At 45.0% G+C, this 17,989-nt stretch overlaps 1 protein-coding gene and 1 long non-coding RNA gene across 3 annotated transcripts in view; one reads left to right on the forward strand and one right to left on the reverse strand.

Moving 5' to 3' along the window:
* dph1 (diphthamide biosynthesis 1) overlaps positions 1-17,989 on the reverse strand; it is a 579,143-nt gene that overhangs the window by 452,286 nt on the left and 108,868 nt on the right. The gene's annotated exons all lie outside the window — the stretch shown is intronic.
* LOC122563920 lies at positions 896-8,462 on the forward strand. Of its 2 annotated transcripts, none has more exons than XR_006315777.1 (3): positions 896-1,549; positions 6,085-6,210; positions 8,235-8,462. It is a non-coding gene; the product is annotated as an uncharacterized LOC122563920 (long non-coding RNA). The 2 variants fall into 2 exon arrangements; XR_006315776.1 differs by having other exon boundaries at positions 897-1,549; positions 6,109-6,210.

A 17,989-nucleotide genomic window follows, 5' to 3' on the forward strand; every position in this document is an offset into this window, starting at 1 on the left:
GTATACCTCACACGTGCCACAGGGTCAAAAAATAAATGCAGTCACTTGAGATGTGCAACATTCTGAGGGAGACTGAATGCTGAGGGAACATGCTGGAACGAGGGAGTGATCATTTTAGAATACAAAGTTAAAAATCACACAACACCAGGTTATAGTTCAACAGGTTTAATTGGAAGCACACTAGCTTTTGGAGCGACGCTCCTTCACCAGGTGATTGTCACTCCGAAAGCTAGTGTGCTTCCAATTAAACCTGTTGGACTATAACCTGCTGTTGTGTGATTTTTAACTTTGTACACCCCAGTCCAACACCGGCATCTCTGAATCATTTTAGAATACAGTTGTCTCAAATTTAAGACAACGATAAGGAGAAATTTCTTCACTTGGTCATTTATCTTTGGAATCCTACACTGTAGAGATGCGGAGGCTGGGACATTGAATATATTAGAAGCTGAATTTGACAAATTTTTGTATTGCAAGGAATCAAAAGTTAAAATGACGGACAGGAAAGTTAAGGTGAACCAGGATCAGATCAACGAACTTCTCACTAAATGGCAGAGCAGTTGTGAGGGGTAAAATGGCCTCCTCCTGTTTTTTTGATGTTCTCATGTCATAGTTGTTCTGTCAGCAATTGCAGAAGATCCCAGAAACCGTAAATGGGCTGATTAGTTAATCTGCTTTGGAGATGTTGTTGAGGGAAGGTATGTAAAAGAGACAACCAGAACACAGTCCCTGATGGGCATGCTCTCTGCGTGATGACCATTTGGAGGGACAGCAGAAGAAGGTAGTGAATCTGTAGAGGCTGGGTCCTTCAGTATAATCAAAGCTGAGATAGACAGAGCTTTAATCAATAAGGAGATCAAGGGAGCCAAGGATTGGGAGGGGCAGGGATTGAAGATGATCAAATCAGCCATGATCTTGGTGAATGACACAGCAAACTTGATGGGCAGAATGGCCAATGTCTACTCCTACATCCTTTGGCTCTTGAGACACGAGGCAGCATTTAAGGTAGAAAGGGCCATCACAGCACGGGTCATTGTTTCACAATATGGAAAGCTGTCAAAGAAACACATATATATATATATGTGCACGTGCATGTATACACAAACATGCAGAGAAATACACATTCTTTTCTCACATAGCAGGTAAATCTTTGCATGGACCTTTTTATTTTGTATTTCAGTGAAAAACTCCAGCCATTTTGCAATAAAAGACACATTTACTTAAACATGAACAGCTTCTGCTGACTGGTGCCCTAGATTCGTGCTGTTTTCAATTCTTGCCTCATGTCTCTTTCCATCATTATTAGCAGCAGCTTCTGCTCCTCCTCCCCACTTGTAAAAAAAACACTGCTGCCCTCAGTGACGCACGCGGGTGTCAAGTTCCGTTTGTAGCTTGGTCAAATGTGGAACTTCCAGATGGGAAACTGGACGTGGCTGGCACAGACATGATAGGAGGGACGTTTACCCCAGCAGGAACCAGGGGACGCAGATTCAGAACAAGGGTCTAGCCATTTAGGCCTGAGATGAGGAGGAATTTCTTCACTCGGAAGGTACTTAAGCTTTGGAATTTTCAACCTCAGAGGGGTGCATAGTCTCAATCCACTGAGTTTGCCAAACATGGAAATGCATTTCTAGATTTTAAGATATTATGGGATATGGGAATAACAAAGAAAATGGCATTGAGGTTGATGATCAGCCATGATCTTATGAGTAATTGATCAGGCTCCAGAGGTTGAATGGCCTCTTCGTGCTCCTGTGTTCCTGTAAATGGAAGTAGAGTTCAGAAAAGTCAAGGAAGTTACACCTGATTGGATCATTGCTTTGTTGTGGAGGTGCCAGCGCTGGACTTGGGGGGGCGGCGGTGGTGGTGGTCAGAAATCACACAACACCAGGCTGTAGTCAAACAGGTTTATTTGAACTCATCAGCTTTCAGAGCATTGCTCCTTCATCAGATTAAGTTCTCCTGAAGAGCAGTGCTCTGAAAGCTTGTGACTTCAAACAAAGCTGCTGGAGTATAGCTTGGCATCATGTATAGCTAGATACTGGGCTGACAAATGGCAAAGTAATAATCGTTCCACATGAGTAGCAGGCAATGAGTATCTTCAACAAGTGGGAATTCAACCATCGCCTCTTCACATTTAATGCCACTGCCATCATTGAATCCCTCACTAATATCATCCTGAGGGTTATTACTAACCAGAAACTGGAGCAGCCACATCCTGCAACAGCAGGTCAGATAGTAGGAGTCCTGCACCACCACCTACAAGGCATAAGTCAGGAGTGTGCTTGACACCATCCAGGTCAAAGCAGCCCACTTGATTAACACCCCCTACATCACTTCCAATGTTCAGTCCCTCCACCACAGTAGCAGCAATGTGCACCACCTACAAGGTACATTGCAGTAACTCAACCAGGCTCTTTTGGCAGTAACTTCCAAACTTGCACATAGAAGAGCAACATGAGAAGACCATGATCAAGTTCCCTTCCAGGCCAGCCACCACCCAGACTTGGAAATCTATCACTGTAGTTTTCCTTCACCATCAATGGACCAAGATCCTGGAGCTCTCTTCCTAACAGCATTGTGGATCTCTCTACACTTCAAGGACTGCAACCGCTGAAGAAGGCAGCTCACTACCCCCTCCTGCAGGGCAATTAGGGATGAATCACAGAATCTCTACAGCATGGAAGCAGGCCATTAGGCCCACTGAGTCTACACTGACCCTCTGAAGAGCATCCCACCTGACCCATCCCCTACCCTATCCTTGTAACCCTGCATTTCCTGGCTAATCCACCTAGCCTGCACATCCATGGATACTATGGGCAATTTAGCATGGCAAGTCCATCTAAAGTGGATGGGCACAAAATGTTGACTTTGCTAGCGAGACCTACTTCCCATGATTTGTTTTTAATTCAGGCACCTCATTTCAGAAAGAATGACAAGGTCTTGGAGAAAGTGTGGAGGAGATTTACAGGCAAGGTATCAGAGGTGAGGGACTTCAGTTATATCTGGAGACAGGAGAAGTTGGGATTGTCCACTTTAGAGCACAGAAGGTTTGGTGAGATTTACTCGAAGTGTTCACATTTGTAGGAGGGCTTTCAAAAAGAGAGAAACATTTTTCAATAGTAGTAAGGTCCAGAAGCCAACAAACACTGATTTAACATGCGTGCAGGGAAAGCCAGCAAGGAGAGGGGATAAATGCTTTTGCACAGCGAGTTACAACAATCTGGACTGCATTGCCTGCAAAGATGATGGAAGCAGGTTTGACAGCAACTTAGACGAAGGGAATTGAATCAGCATTTGTAAAGGAAAATACTTGCAGCGCCGTGAGCAAAGCAGAAGAGGATATGGAACTAACTCAATAGCCAGAACAGGCAAAATGGACCAAATGGCCTCCTCACGTACTGTCAAATTTAATGAAACGATGTTTCCATTCCAGAGACAGCCCCTTTGCATTACAAACATGTCAATCATCCAGCTTAACAAACTAAAACAAAAATCTCCTTGAATTCAATAATTTCAGTGCTATGGATCACATGCTGAGATCACAAAGCTCAGACAAGTCAATGCTTCATATCATGACAGAATCGGGTAGTTGGATGCCTTGCTACTGCACAGCAACCAAAGTCACTTTAATACACAGACTTTCCAAATCTCAATCAATACTGCTGATTACTACAAATACGAAACAGGTAGCCACTCCCAGATTGTTATTTTAAATTCATTTGCACTATTCACTTGTGGGATGTGGGTGTCGCTGGCTGGCCAGCATTTATTATCTGCCCCTAGTTGCCCTTGAGAAGGTGCTGAGCTGTTTTTTGAACTGCTGCAGCCCACCTGCTGTGGGTTCACCCACAATGCCCTTAGGGAGAGAATTCCAGGATGTTAACCCAGTGACACTGAAGGAACGGTGATATATTTCTCAATCAGGATGGTGAGTAGTTTGAAGGGGAAACTTGCAGGTGATGATACCTCTGATGTATCCCATGAGCTGCCCTTGTCCTTCTGTATGGTAAGGTTACAGGTTTAGAATGTGCTGTCAAAAGAGCCTTGGTGAGTTGTTGCAGTACATTTTGTAGACGATAAATCCTGCTGTCTCTGTCTGTCAGTGGTGGAGGGAGTGAATAATGAAAGTAGGGATATGGTACTAATCAAGCGAGCTGCTTTGGCCTGGATGGTGTTGAACTTGAGTGTTTTTGGGGCTGCATCCATCCAGGCAAGTGGGGAGTATTCTATCACACTCCTGATTTGTGCCTTGTAGATGGTGGACAGGCTTCAGGCAGTCAGGAGGTAAACTACTCATTGCATAATTCTTAGCCTCCCATCTGCTCTTATAGCCACCGTATGTATGTGGTTAGTCTAGTACAGTTTATGGTCAATGTTAATCCCCAGAATGTTGACAGTGGGACAATGAAGGCAATGCCATTGAATGTCAAGGGATGACTTTTGGTTTCTTTCTTTTGGAGATGGTCAATGCCCGGCACATGTGATACAAATATCTTTGAGTTCATTTGATTTATTATTGTCACATGTACTGAGATACAGTGAAAAGTACTGTATTGCATGCTATCCAGACAAATCATACCTTACAAATCAGGGAAAGAGAACAGGAAGCAGAATACAGTGTTACAGCCACTGAGAAGGGGCAGAGAAAGATCAACTCTAATATGAGATGTCCGTTCATAAGTCTGATATTCGGGGGGAAGAAGCAGTTCTTAAATCTTTTGGTATGTGTTTTCAAGTGCTTGTATCTTCTGCCCAATGGAAAGGGGTGGAAGAGAGAATAATCAGGATGGGAAGGGTCTTTTTGTTTTCCTGAGGCAGCAGGAAGTCAATTGATGAAAGGCTGGTTTTCGTGATGGACTGGGCTAAGGTAACGAGGTCAGGAACTGAATGGACCTAGCAGAATCCAAACTGGGGGTCACGTGAGTAGGTTACTGTTGATGAGAAGGTGTTTGATAGCACCGTTGACAAACCCTTCCATCATTTTACTGATGATCAAAAGTGGACTGATAGGTTTGGTCCAGGTTAGATTGACCTAGCTTTTTAGGGATAGGATATACCTGGGAAATTTTTCACACAGTTGATACTGCCAGTATTGCAACTACGTTTTTACTCAGCTGAGAGGGCAAATGAGGTAATGGCCCATCAGAAAAATTAACAATAGAATAATTGCATAAATTACCTGATCATTCTCACTGCTGATGGGACTTCAGAACAAGTCACACAATGTTGATACATCTTAGCACAAAAATTAGGATGGAGATAAAATTAGAATGGAGATAGAGGTGAATTTATTGCACATTAAAGAAAGGAATAAAGCTAAAAATAACCTGAACAAGAGCCTACAAATCCATTTGTAAAGCGGCAACTTTTTTTGATGAGTTGGCGAGAACAGTTAATATGCCCCTGGCATCACCTGGGAAACAGGAGAAGGAGAGTGGGAAAGTGTGGAGGAGGCTAGGGAGGAGGACAGAGTAAGGTAAGCAGGCTGAGGGGTGAGGAAGGGGAGTGGGGAGGGTAGGACTGTGAGGAGAATAGGGGAGGGTTGAGGGAAGGCAGTCTGATGAAGTTGCCAAGTCCAGAGAACAAAACTAGGATCCAGTCTGCAGCAGCAGATGAGCTGAGGTGGATCAGATTCAATGCTTATAGGCAACAGGGAGATGACTAGAATTTGCAACTTTAAATTCCTACTTTATAATGGTACAAAATGTCCACATGCTTAACCGACGACTCTTTTAAACAGCACTAATGGTGATAACTATATTAGTCCAAATTAAGAACATTAATGTGGACAAGCTTTGTAAGCCATGGAGATCCCACTTTCAGACAGTGATGGTAACTGGAATTAATTAAACTTAAAACAACTCAGCCTTTAAATTGCCTGTTGCTTAGGAGAACACGATGAGCATCTTCCTGGTTTCCGTAATATGAAGAAATTAATTGTCAATTCATTATAGCTCTCATCTCATTTTCCTCATTTAGTTTTTTAAATAAAATTAATTTCTGTTATGTACCTCATGCACTAATGAAAATCTCAGCTTTAGCAGCTGCAGTTCCTCAAGATCACTTCCATTAACCCAGCAGCTCACAAACCTCTGACACCAACAGGGAACGTGGGGAACAGATGAAAATAAAGATGGGAAGAGATGAAGATAAACAAGGAGGAAGTGGCAGACAGAGACAAAGAAACAGGAATGAGAGAATAAAACGGTAAGTTAGACAAAGGAGGGGTGAAAGCCAACGGATGCAGTTATCATCTTTGAGGTTCAGAGTTCAAACCTCACCATAGTAAATCTGGCAGTCTCTCAATAGGCACCAAAAAACATATGAAAACACCCACAATGTTATAAAATCCCAAATTTACACAAATAATCATTTTTTTTAAAATGCAGATGGCTCAACAAATCTGTATGTTAACACATTACAAACACTGTGTAGTATACCACACTTCCTCATTTCAATGAGTTATCCGACTTGTCTTAAAGATGCTTTCTAACCATCCCCCACGACTTCTAACTGAAAATTTTAACAACTCGCTGTTCAAGAATCAGCCCCCTTGCAGTTTCAAAAGCTGGCACAGCCTCTACTCTTTTCAGCTTTCTCTGTTCACTGGAAAGATAGAAATCACAGGACTTTTCAACATAATGGGTGTGAAGTGGTTTTTGATTACCCAGACATGCTAACGTATTTCTGACCATTCAGTTTGCAGAGAAAGCACCTTAACTTGTCACATTAAGCACCTTTTCTCCACGGGAATGACAAGAATACATTGCCTTTCTTTTAAAAAACATTTAAATCCTTTATGTGATGAAATGCTGAAAAAGAGTAAACAGCAAGACTGGTAGGTGCTGCTGAAAGCAAATCTCAGATCATAGCCACTAGGGGAAAGCACAACAGCAGAAGAAATTGAATTTGTTTTCCAAAGAAATAAAAAAATTGGGAACTTGAATTTGATGGCTCCTCTTCCCTCATTAAAGGAATTTTCAATCCAGCAAGATCTCTCTTCAAACACACAAGTCTACCCCACCATGAAACAGTGCTGAATAACCATCCCCTTCCCTTCACCTTTGCACCCCCATTTCCCCTATGCTAGCCCGCCTTTCAGGATTTATTTCCACAAAACACTTGTCTTTATTGGTCAGTGCGATGAGCACAGAAATTGGGAAGTCTGTACAGGGCACTGGTGAGGCCACTTTTGGAATACTGCATCCAGTTCTGGTCTCCCTGCTATAGGAAAGATGTTGTGAAACTTGAAAGGGTTCAGAAAATACTTACAAGAATGTTAACAGGGTTGGAGGGTTTGAGCTATAGGGAGAGGCTGAATAGCCTAGAGCTATTTTCGCTGGAGCATTAGAGGCTGAGGGGTGACCTTATAGAGGTTTATTAAATCATGAGGGGCATGAATAAGGCAAACAACCAAGATCTCTTTCACAGGGCAGGGGGGGGTCCAAAAGTAGAGGGCATAGGTTTAAGATGAGAGAGGAAAGATTTAAGAGACCTAAGGGGCAATATTTTCATGCAGAGGCTGGTGATGTAAGGAATGAGCTGCCAGAGGAAGTGATGGAGATTGATACAATCACGACATTTAAAAGGCATCTGGATGGGTATATGAATCGGAAAGGTTGAGAGGGATGTGGGCCAAATGCAAATGGGACTTGAGATCAGTTTAGGTTTTCTGTTTAGCATGGCCACATTGGACCGTGCGGTACAACTCTATTAATCTCAATGACACTGCTAATACAAAAAGTTCATTTTGTGTATATGTGCATTTGTCCGTGTCCGTGTGTGTGTGTATACATATATATAGTATATATATATATACACACACACTTATGTGTGTGTGCCGTGTACCTGTGTATCTGAGAATGACAGAGACAGATTGCATGCTTGTGCACATACTCATCTATGAAGACTCCGCTGGGAATCATATCAATCTTCCAATGTGCCCCTAGGATAGACAATGTAAGGAAAACACTGCAATCTCTAATTTCTGCTGCGCAAATGTTTTTGGGGAAAGGGAAAAAAAGAGAAAGATGCTCTCAATGGACCATGAACTGTAATATCTACCGCACAAAACATCATGCAGAGACATAAAGATAGACAAGACATTAGATGCTGCTCGGGTGTAGTTTGCTCACCCGAGATTTCTTGTTGAATTGGGAACAGCGCATGAAAGATGAATATTCAGAATGTGAGAAACCTATCAATAATTTCTCTTTTGTGTTCACCTTCAGGACGTGGGTGCAGCGGGTGAAGCCAGCAATGTGCTGGAGAAAGGCATCGCTAGGACCTTCTGCTTGATCAGCCACGGTCTATGGGAGTGCCTCCCACAGCCAAGCTGCAGCTGAGACCTTGGTGTTCAAGTCCCCCGAGCCTTTAGCTCTGTACTGATTGTAATGAGGTCAGCCAGGTGGACTTCATAGAATAGGAGTTCCCCGATTGAGGCTGTTAACCTGGTCCAATCAGGGAGCCCTGGCTGACAGACAGAAAGAAGAGCATCAGAGGTTCTGTTCACCCTGAGAGCTGAATGTGAGGGAGTTGAATTAATGTCAGGGGCTCTCAGTGTGTAAATAAAGGATATCTTGGTGATGGGATACCGGCCTCTGTGGCATTATTTCAATGTCTTGATTTGAGAAGGGTTATTTTTATCTCCTGTGACACATTCCAATGAGAGAGTGTGACCCACTGAAACTCAGTTGAAAACTGAACAAAATCTTCCCAGAGAATCTTGTGCATTGTCCATTCTAAAGAGGGCAGGTTTTTGTTCTGAGCTGTGGGGACAGCAACCATGCAGAGAGTTACAGAAGAGGCCTTTAGCCCATTGCTTCTCCGTCAGCTTTTTAGCACAGACCCAGTCCCATGCCCTACACCATGTAAATTTTACTCTTCAAATATTTATATAATTTCATTTTCAAAGTTCTGGCACGGCAGCTCAGTGGTTAGCACTGCTGCCTCACGTTGTCCCGTGTATGCATGGGTTTCCATAATCCAAAGATGTGCAGGTTAGGTGAATTGGCTCTGCTAAACTTCCATAGATCCAGGGATGTGCAGGCTAGGTGGATTAGCCATGGGAAATGCAGGGTTACAGGGTCTGGGTGGGATGCTCTTTGGAGGATCAGCGTGGACTCGATGGAGGGAATGGTCTTATTCCACATTGTAGGGGTTCTTTGATTCACGTTCCTCCAATTCTGGCTCCTTTATGCCCATGATTTCCATCATTCTGGTATTACTGTACCTTCAGGTGACGGGCCACTAAGATCTAATCCCCTCCCTAAAATTCTCCACTTCTTCTCCTCTTTCCCTCTTCCTATAAGACGCTCCTTAATCTTTTTGACCAAATGTTTGATCACTTCTTCTGCTTTATCTTGTGGGTCTTGGTGTTGAATTTTTGTAAACCCCTCTGCTTTTCATAGCGTCAGTGTGAACTTGATGGGCCAAATGGGCTACATCCACACTGTGGGGATTCTATGACTCCCCTACAACCAACCTCTCCAACAGCATGTTCCAGATCATAACAACTCACTGTGTAAAACTGTTCTCCCTAAAGTCACCTCTGGCTCTGAACCAATTACCTTAAATCTGTGCCCTCTGGTTAACAAACCACCTGTCACGGGAAACAAAACATCATCGCTTGCTAGATTTTGTCTTATTAAAAGAAGTGTTTTGTCTAGGGGAGATTGTCATGTGATCCAAAACTGCCACAGGTTTGTAGTCAGGAAGACAATTTTTTTTTATTACACAGAGTTCAGGATTTTCCCAATGTTACAACTATTGCTGGTGACCATGCCAGAGAAAGAAACCTACCTAATGAGACATGGCTAATGCTTGGGATTGCATAATGAGCAATATGTAAGGCCAACGTTTTCAATGAGATTTAGAAATATTTTTATTTTTTCATGGAGTGCACTGCAGTCGCCCATTACAAAAGGACAAATTAGGAGCGAGAGTAGGCGATTCAGAGCTTTGCTGAGATCTCATCTGGAATATTATGCACAGTTATGATCTCTTTATCTGAAGGGGGAGATACTCACCACAGAGGACATACAGTGATGGTTCACCAGACTAATCCCTAATCAGACTGTCCTACAAGGAAAGACTGAGGAAACTGGGCCTGCATTCCCTCGAGGGTCAAAAAGTAAGAAGCAATTTCACTGAAATGCACAAAATAATTGTAGCGTATGACAGAGTGAATACTGGTATCAGTATTCAGTGTTACATTTTGTTTGTGGATTAAAATGTGAACAGGGCTGTTTTAAGAACCAAGGATTATGGAAGGGATTGCTGCCCTTTTAAAAAGTGCATTACTGACACTCACTCTAAGCACTGTTTACACTGCTGCTTGTTAAAGCAATGGGGGAATGTTACTGTAGACAGCTGGAAGTACGTATCCAAGGTGAGATTCAGCCAGAAACAAGTCGGCAATTGGTCTGTGCAGAGGTGACCAGCTGTCACTGACAAAGGCCTTTTGCCTTCCAACAGCTACATGATTGGCTACGGGACAACTGAACAGTTTATGGATGTTTACAATATGGCAAGCTGCTGTCAGACCCAGATAGAGAAGGCGGTCTCTTTCTTTCTGCAGTGAAAAACATCAAAAGCCAGGAGAAATCTAATTTATTTTTCCCTCACCAGTTGCTGTAAGCTGTGACTTTTAACCGGCAATTAAGAGACTTTATAATTTGTAAACCAGCTGTTCTGTGCCTCCTGTAAGGAAGTGAAAAGCATCTGGAGAAGAGAGATCAACAAACAGCAGGTTCTGACAAGCTAAAGGATCATCTCAGTGAACCCTGTGGACAGGAGACATTGAACGGTTTTTCCAGTTATCCATTCCACCCATAACACCTTTTCGTTTATTTATGTATATGTTTACCCCAGTGAGTTGTGACAATAGAAAGTCTCCTCCGACTGGTGACATGAGAGCCAGGGGAGGAGAGATGGGAATGGGTGGGAGAGTATGGGGTAAATAGGTGTGAGGAGAGCAGGGAATGGGTGGGAGGGGATGAGCTAAATGAATGAGAAGAGGCAGGACAATGGGTGGGAGGGGTGAGGGGAACGGGTGGGAAGGGTGAGGGGAACGAGTGGGAGGGTATGGGGTAAATGGATGTGAGGGGAGGGGGAATGGTGACAGAGGGCAGGGTGACGGGTGACAGAGGGCAGGGTGACGGGTGACAGAGGGCAGGGTGACGGGTGACAGAGGGCAGGGTGACGGGTGACAGAGGGCAGGGTGACGGGTGACAGAGGGCAGGGTGACGGGTGACAGAGGGCAGGGTGACGGGTGACAGAGGGCAGGGTGACGGGTGACAGAGGGCAGGGTGACGGGTGACAGAGGGCAGGGTGACGGGTGACAGAGGGCAGGGTGACGGGTGACAGAGGGCAGGGTGACGGGTGACAGAGGGCAGGGTGACGGGTGACAGAGGGCAGGGTGACGGGTGACAGAGGGCAGGGTGACGGGTGACAGAGGGCAGGGTGACGGGTGACAGAGGGCAGGGTGACGGGTGACAGAGGGCAGGGTGACGGGTGACAGAGGGCAGGGTGACGGGTGACAGAGGGCAGGGTGACGGGTGACAGAGGGCAGGGTGACGGGTGACAGAGGGCAGGGTGACGGGTGACAGAGGGCGGGGTGACGGGTGACAAAGGGTGGGGTGACGGGTGAGAGGGGGTGAAACAGAATGGAATCTTGAGTTATCATCTGCAAAAAACATGCATGGGACCCACAGCCAGTTGGTAAACTACCCCAGAGGAGGAGAGAACCAAACCAGTTTGCCCTTCTGCACTCTACATCCTGCAGGTAACAGTGAGGAATCACACTCAAAACCTCAAAAACTTCCAACTGAACAAACCTTAATTTCAACAGGGCCTACCCACATTTCGAGAGGCTATCAAAAGCCAACCTGTCCCCGATGGAGTCTGTCCAGCCACATAGAGGAATGCTTTTTAGCTGTACCAGTCATCAGGAACACGCAGCCTTCCTGGTCGAGTGGGCCGCTTAAGAGGTTGGCCAACCAACACTTTGGCATCACCGAGAGCCGGTGCCATCTGGTGGTGAGTGAACCATCGAGTCAATGCATATGTCACTTGCCCAGCTAATAAAAGGAGATATCTGTATTTGTTTCATTAGGAGGCAGTGTCAACTGTCTCTCACAGCAAGGATGTGTAATCATGACCATTCTGTGCCTGCACCAGCTGCCTGTTTGACACTGTGATTGCTTGGTTATTTAATTTCGAGCTGATCAAAAATATTGTTTAACCCTCCTAATCAACTACATGCAGTGACATGCGCTTTGGGAGACAGTGGAATGACTGTATTTCAAGCGAGGTCTTTGCAACTCCTCATCTCAGGCGCTGGGAATCACTCCCAACACTGAGGGGAGGATTTGCCCAGCTCCTCATGCTCTTTCACCCACTGGGTGGTGGTGATATGCAGTACCCTGTCTTCTGCCACCACCCATCCTTCACCTCTTAGCGCCAACGTTTGGGTGGGAGGGGTGGGAAGGGTGACAGGAACCTCTCCAGTTGTATTGTGTCTTTCAAGACCAAGGGATTTCTCCAGAGCAGCTTGTAGACAATGACTGAACAGACAATGCTGGGTGCTTTGGTGTCAGTGAAATCTGAAGGTAAAAGGGACTGACCCTTACCTCTAGCTCAACACATGCCGACGTACATGCCATAGCGCACCTGCTTCCAAAAACAAAACAAACCTACTAAAAAAGATATTTTCTAAGGGTAGAGAAGACAGGCCTAAGCTGAGACAGACAATCATCACAATCTCGAGGAACAGAAGAACAGGCTTGAGAGGCCGAATGGTCACCTCAAGATGACGGCCCCTCCCCCGTGGCACGATCCTTGTTATTTGTAGGTTAAGGGACCACTGCTTCAATGCTGAAGATTAAAGCAATCTGAACAAATGGCAGTATCCATGGTAACTGCTGCTCATGCACACCAAGTCCCAAACAACAACATCACAGTCACCTCACTCCACAAGTAATTTAGTCTGTCAAGCGGTTTGATACGTTTGTGTGATGGAGAAGGTGCTACATAAATACAAAGAATTTTAAATCATCAAAATAAAAATAAACATTAATCCAAGAGTAAGTGTTTGAGTGCAGAAGATTGAGAGGGCGGGTCCCATCAAGGTGCTTAAAACGTTTAGAGGATTTGACAGGGTAGAAACCATTTTCTCTGCAGCAGGAGTCAAGTAAAGGGAAAATAATCTTCAAATTACAGCCAGATCACTCAGGGGAATCAGCACTTTTTCACATAAAAGGCTGTAAAAGTTCCCTCTCCCAAAAGGCTCTGGATACTGAAACAATTGAAGCTTTCAAAGCTGACATCTGTAAATCCAGAGATATGTCAGGAGGCCATTCACTCCATCAATATCCTGCTGGCTCTCCACACAACATTTTAATCAGTCCCACTCCGTCATTCTATTCCAATGGCTCTCTCACTGTTGATACTCTTCTGACGCAGTGGGTTACAGGATAAATATATTTTTCCAGGAAAGGGAATTTGAATCAAAGATTGTTAAATGGTGTACGATATAGATAACCATGTTCTACTTGAATGGAGAAGCAGGCTCAAGGGACAAAAGACCTTACACATGTTCCTTTCACATGTTCCTTTCCAGTTCACAGACATCTCATCACACTCCCACCTTGGTTTCCCTCTCCCCAGTCCACCCAACCTTTCCTAACTTTGTCCAAACCCCTCTCCCCTACTGTCTACTCTCCTTCCCTCCAGCCTATTCCTCTCCCACCTACATACCTTTCTTCTTCCAGCCCTCTCCCACCCTTACACTCATCCCCCTCTCCTAGTCACATTCCCCCCTCCCCTATACTCGTTCCCCCACTTTTCCTACCCGTTCTTTCTCTCCTCTGCCCCATTAGACAATATAAACAGATACAATGATAGTACTAAGTTCATTTCTGGGAAAAAAAAATGCATCTTTCAAACATCACGCCCCTCAGATAACTCTCAATTCCTCCCTTTTGTTATTTTCCTGATCTGTGGGTTTCAGACGAAACACAAGCAAGTTGCCTCCTCGGAGTCCTCTGGCTGATTCTCTCATGGACAGGTTGTGGTAAGGGGGCTGTTGCCACTTCTGCTTCCTCCATGGAGAGTGCTCAGTCTCTGCTCAGCAGCGCCTCCCAGCAGCCATCAGGAAGGCGGCAAAATGGTGGAACCCAGGAACAATAACGAGAGCAATCACTCCACTCAGGGTTAAAGGCTATTCGGCCAATTAACCTCACCTCCAAGTGCTTCAAAAGAATAATGAATTATGATTATTTAATCATTGTTTCACAATTCCTACAAGCTCAGGAAGTCCTGAAGAGGGTCACAGCAAAACAAATTTTTTTCAGAGATGCAGTCACTGTTGTAATATCAGTAAGTGATGGGAAGCCAAAGGCCTAATAGTATTACATGCACTTATATAGCACCTACACAACCTCAGAGTCCCTGACTCTTCTTCACAGACCGCCAAAAGCCCATTATATCCAATAAGGTCTTTTTTAAAAGTGGAGTCACTGCTGTAATGCAGGAAATGCAGGAGTCATGTCGCTCACAGGAAGATCTCACAAACAGCAATCTAGAGTCATACCTTCGGTCCAACCCATCCATGCCGACCAGATATCCCAACCCAATCTAGTCCCACCTGCCAGCACCCGGCCCATATCTCTCCAAACCCTTCCTATTCATATACCCATCCAAATGCCTCTTAAATGTTGCAATTGTATCAGCGTCGACCACTTCCTCTGGCAGCTCATTCCATACACATACCACTCTCTGCGTGAAAACGTTGCCCGTAGGTCTCTTCTATATCTTTCCCCTCTCACCCTAAACCTATGCCCTCTAGTTCTGGACCTCCCAACCCCAGGGAAAAGACTTTGCCTATTTATCCTATCCATGCCCCTCATACTTTTGTAAACCTCTATAAGGTCACCCCTCAGCCTCCGACGCTCCAGAGAAAACAGCCCCAGGCTGTCCGGCCTCTCCCTCTCGCTCAAATCCTCCAACCCTGGCAACCTACTTGTAAATCTTTTCTGAACCCTTTCAAGTTTCACATCTTTCCAATAGGAAGATCACGCAATATTCCAACAGTGGCCTAATCAATGTCCTGTACAGCCGTAACATGACCTCCCAACTCCTGTACTCAATACTCTGACCAATAAAGGAAAGCACACCAAATGCCTTCTTCACTATCCTATCTACCTGCGACTCCACTTTCAAGGAGCTATGAACCTGCACTCCAAAGTCTCTTTGTTCAGCAACACTCCCTCGGACCTTACCATTAAGTGTATAAGTCCTGCTAAGATTTGCTTTCCCAAAATGCAGCACCTCGCATTTATCTGAATTAAACTCCATCTGCCACTCCTCAGCTCATTGGCCCATCTGGTCAAGATCCTGATGTAATCTGAGGTAACCCTCTACGCTGTCCACTATTCCTCCAATTTTGGTGTCATCTGCAAACTTACTAACTGTACCTCTTATGCTCGCATCCAAATCATTTATATAAATAACAAAACGTAGAGGACCCAGCACCGATCCTTGTGGTACTCCACTAATCAAGACCAAATAGACTGTTTTTACAATGCTGATTGGGGAATAAAAGCACTGGCCAGGACACGGAGGTTCAGTCCCCACCCTTCTTCCACAATGGTGCCATTGGACCTCTTGCATCCACTGGGGCATTAAGTGTGCTCTCGTTTTCTTGTTTCATTGAAAGACGGCCCCTCTGACAGTGCAGCACCGTAAGACGGCCAACAGCGTTGCAACAACGCACTTCACCGGTTGTAAAGCACTTTGGAGTGAGATTAAAACAGGCGCCATGAAAATGCAAGGTGCCCTTTTTTTCTGCAGGTGTTGGGTTTAGACCCAGGAGTTGCCAACCTATCATCACTATTAAACATGTGTCTCACACTCACCCCCACTCGGAGCACATCTGCTGCCACAAGTCATCACCAACCGACTGAATTAAAACTGATGGTGCACCAGAAGCCAAAATAACAAGCGGGTCACCGTGGGGTCAGGGGGGGACAAAACGCTAGGAGCTCAGGGCTGACAGATGGATAGAGAGGGACCTTTTAAGAAGACTCTGCAACAGCAGAATACAAATGCAAGCCAGATTAGTAAATCGGTGGTGCTGAGCTGAATAGAACAAAGAGCTATATAGGCAGATGATAATTAAATACATCCCAAGGGGCAGTGGGAGGGGGGGGCTCATGTGTTGATATGAAATAAAAAAAATGAGATGCACTGCATTATTTTAGCTTTATAATCTAACACAAATCTGACAGCAGCACCAATGGCTTGTATAATATTTTCACCTGAGACAGAATTAAAAGCAGCATCACAAGTTAAAGAATTGAACAAACCCCACTGTGTGGTGGACCATGCGGGGGTTGTGTTTTGATGAGAAATACAGCCGTCCATTGCCCACATTCTCTTTGAGGAAGGGGCTAAGGGACACAGCAAGCGACATAGCACCGAGAGAGAGAGCGAGAGCGAGAGAGAGCGAGATGACAGAAGAAAATCCTGTACAGCTCTAGCAGTCTGCCCCTCAACTGTGAACAAACTCTCTCCACCTCGGGGAGAGATAGGAGGACGGAGGGCAAGATGTGGATCAGTGGGTCCCACTCCAGCTTCTGTGTGGAGGGTTTTTGGTTCTGCAGATGAACTGCAGCAGATTAAGAGGCAGCTCACCACCATGTTCTCAGGGGCAACTTGGAACAGGCAATAAATGCTTGCCTGGACCGGAACACCCATATCCCACAAATGAATTGATGTGAGCAGAAAAATCCAGGAAGGCATTCCACAGCTGTCCTGAGAATGTACTTCACTGCTGAAGAAATGGGTCACAATCACTTTTTTTTCCTCTAGAGCTTTTCTGGAGCACAGTATTTCGATTTTTTCATTCTCACTGACACAGTGGCACAGTGGTTAGCACTGCTGCCTCACAGCACCAGGGCTCCAGGTTCAATTCCAGCCTTGGGTGACTGTCTGTGTGGAGTTTGCGCATTCTCCCCATGTCTGCGTGGGTTTCCTCCGGGTGCTCCGATTTCCTCCCACAGTCCAAAGATGTGCAGGTTAGGTGGAGTGGCCATGCTAAATTGCCCGTAGTGTTAGATGAAGGGTTAAATGTAGGGGAATGGGTCTGCGTGGGTTGCACTTCGGCGGGTCGGTGTGGACTTGTTGGGCCGAAGGCCCTGTTTCCACATTCTAGGTCATCTAATCTAATCTAATTGTTAATTGGTGAGAACGTCATGGAGTAACAATACCTGCTGCATTTGTGTTGAGGTATGAGATATTTGGACTCTCATTGAAAAATTCATCAATATCCTCAGTAATCATCACAACTTTACATTTAAGGCTACAACACATAAGGGAAGCATTTCCTCAACACCATCGTATTTAAAAATTGGTACAAGATAGCAGGCAGAAGCTAACAGAAGATTTTTCGCAAATTAATCAAAACAGAATTCTACACTGAGAAAGCCATCTCCCTAAATGTCGTGCTGCAGAACGGTAAGGCCACAGTTAATGCCCAAAGCTGGATGTTAAGCAGGCAGTTAGAAACCCTAATTACTACAACTCACACTTCAATATATTGGATCTTCTTCCTTCACCTCTCTCTGTTGGCACTGTGCCTCTTGCACTGTAATTCTTCCTTAACTGCAAAGGCTGCCAGAGTGTCAATGGAAACTGAGCAGAATCAATAAGGAAGAGGCTCAACCTGCACACAACTTCCGTCCATCAATACCTCATGGTCTCTTCCAACACCCACTTGACCGCCATACCACCTCTCTCAAATTTTCCAGTTTCCCAACTATATCAGGTCACTTGCCCCACATCCAAAGCAGCATAGATTCACTACAGTGTGGAAGCAGGCCACTTGGATCACTGAGTCTACATCGACCCACGAAAGAGCAATGGAGTGTGAGGGTACGAGGGTGTAAAGGCGAAGGGGAGACGAGGGCAAGGGGGGAACGAGGGG

The sequence above is a fragment of the Chiloscyllium plagiosum genome, chromosome 28, assembly GCF_004010195.1.
Source record: "Chiloscyllium plagiosum isolate BGI_BamShark_2017 chromosome 28, ASM401019v2, whole genome shotgun sequence".
Lineage (NCBI taxonomy): Eukaryota > Metazoa > Chordata > Chondrichthyes > Orectolobiformes > Hemiscylliidae > Chiloscyllium > Chiloscyllium plagiosum.